A 2,505-nucleotide genomic window follows, 5' to 3' on the forward strand; every position below is an offset into this window, starting at 1 on the left:
TTTTCCAGTGTCAGTCATTTTGGTACAGTAACTCTATGTATTCCTTCGATCTTCTTAGGATACTTCCTAGGTCATTCAACCTACTGTCCATAGCACCTTTTAATATTGTGACTAGAAATAAATTTGCTTTTCAGTTATCTCACCTTGATAAATGCAGAGCAAGTTCTTCCCTTTTTATTTTCCAATTCTAGCTCTTTCCACATTCTAATCTAATACTTGGTTTTCTCAAGCTGTCTTCTGATGTCTTCTGCTCAACAATTTAAACTCAGCATGTTTTTCCTTTTGTTTTGGCTTCTCCACACCTTAGTGCAATTTTTCAGAGTCTCTTCTGACATCTGTTTTGGTTTTCTCTTTCTCCTCTGCTTTTCTAATGACCTTTTGCTGTCTTTACCGATAATTTCCTTGATGTCATCCCACAGCTCATTGGTGTTCAGTGCTTCAAACCTATTCTTAGGATGATTTTGGTGTTTTCCTGTGACCATGGTCTGTGCTTAAGCACAGATGGGCAACTGGAGCCAGCATGCTGTTGCCTCAGAGCTGGGTTTGTCTGAAAACTTATGTGAACCCACAGAGAACCTTCGAGAAGTCTTGTCTGGACCAAGAGCTGAAACTTATCGACAAGTACAGGCTCCTGAACAAACACGAGGTCTTGAGGGTCAAGTTTACTCTGGCCAGGACCCACAAAAATGCCTGAGAGTTGTTCATGCTGGACGAGAAGGAGCCATGGATTCTGTTTGAAAGCAATGTGCTAAGTCAGTGGGAGTAGTCGGCGTGCTGTGCTGGATGAGGGCAAGAAGGGCAAGAAGAAGCTAGATTACATCCTGGGCCTGAAGATTGAAGATGTCTTGGAGAGGCATCTCCAGACCCAGGTGTTCAAGCCGGGTTTGGCCAAATCCATCCATCAGGCCTGTGTGCTGATTCCCCAGTGTTTTATCAGGGTCCAAAACCATATTCCGTCCTTCATTGTAGCCTGAACTCCCAGCAGCACATCAACTTCTCCCTCCTGTCCCTATATGGTGGAGGACCCCCAGGCCACTTGAAGAGGAAGAATACAAAAAGGGCCAGGGTGGGGCTGGAGCTGAGGAGGAGGAAGATTGTGCTTACATCTCCTCCCCTGGGTGGGAAACATTTTCTAGTTTTCCAACCAGATAATAAAAACTGGGACAACAACAACAAAATATGATTTTGAAAACACGGGAAACATGGTAAACTTGAGATGAATGGATACAATAGCCACAACTGTGTTTTCAAACACAACAACAAGTCTGAAAATGGCATAGGACTTAACAAGGTTTCATTCTGCTGCACATAAAGCCTCTATGAATTGGAGCTGAGTTGAAGGCAATTGGCCTAGTGGCAAGAAGATGCATTGCAGTCCTGAAGGCACATGGTTTGAATCCACCAGTTGTTCTGCGGGAGAAGGATAGGCACTCTCCACCAGGGTGATTTACTGCCTCTAAAATCTCACTATGGAGTCAGCTCTGGGTCAGTTCTGGCTCAATGGCACACAACAACAACAACAACAACAACAACAAGAAGTAGGACTGATAGGAGAATTGAGATGAAACATAAAATGATAAACACAGTTGTAAAAGATGCTTAAAGCAACATACTGTTTTTTTTCTAAATATTATTTTTACGTGTACCGTCAAATCAAATCTGACTGGTACAGGAGGAAATTGCCCCCTCCTTCTCCAGCCGAGCATCTGGTGGATTTGAACCGCGTACCTCTGTGATTGCAGTGCAGTGTCTTGCCACTAGGCCACCAGAGCTCCCTTGTTTTTATTATTATAACAGATATTTTGAATTTGCTGAGAAAATGACTTTGCGCTTTACATTTTCTTTCAAACATATTGACTAATGACCAACATTCAATTTCTCCAAAGTGTACAACTTTTAATGACGTACATTTTTGTTTTAGAGCATGTACCTTCTTCTACCACCATTGATGTTAACTTCTTAGCAAAAGTCATTTGTCCAACTTTAATTAATTATATTTAATCAATTATGTCACTGATATATACCAAGAAAATCCTAGTTGTGCTGCAAACACTGGACATTCCATATAAGACCGAGATCTGGTAAGAAATCTCCAGGTTAGGCTTTCACCAGTAGAAGCCATTCCAGAACCTTGTGACACATCCGTTCTTCCTGAGGGGAGTTAAGAGCTGACTTTCATGTGTTCCTCCATGGTGCTCCTCTCAGCTGCAGACCTGCCACCCCACCTTTTGACACTTAGGGAAACAAGTACTTCACGGCAGTCCATGTCTGAGTGACAGTGAGCAACGTTTTCCACAGCCTGATATTTGCTCTGCTTTATTTATGTCAATACAATCCTCCTAATAAATCTTCTGATAAACCCTCATTCTAAGCTTGAGGATTTTTTTTTAAGTTAAGTGTTCCACATTCCTCAAATAATCTCATTCCCTTGAGTAGCAGAAAATAGTCTTTCTCTCTCTCACACCCCCCTCCCCTAAAAACCAAACAAAAAGTACAACCACTGAA

General features: G+C 42.0%; 1 pseudogene; it reads left to right on the plus strand.

The window, feature by feature from the left end:
• The first annotated feature begins 520 nt into the window (after positions 1 to 520).
• Positions 521 to 1,152, plus strand: LOC102869658 (annotated as a pseudogene).
• Positions 1,153 to 2,505: the final 1,353 nt, after the last annotated feature.

Source organism: Elephantulus edwardii, unplaced genomic scaffold (assembly GCF_000299155.1).
Source record: "Elephantulus edwardii isolate Elephantulus edwardi_28Jun2011 unplaced genomic scaffold, EleEdw1.0 scaffold00014, whole genome shotgun sequence".
Lineage (NCBI taxonomy): Eukaryota > Metazoa > Chordata > Mammalia > Macroscelidea > Macroscelididae > Elephantulus > Elephantulus edwardii.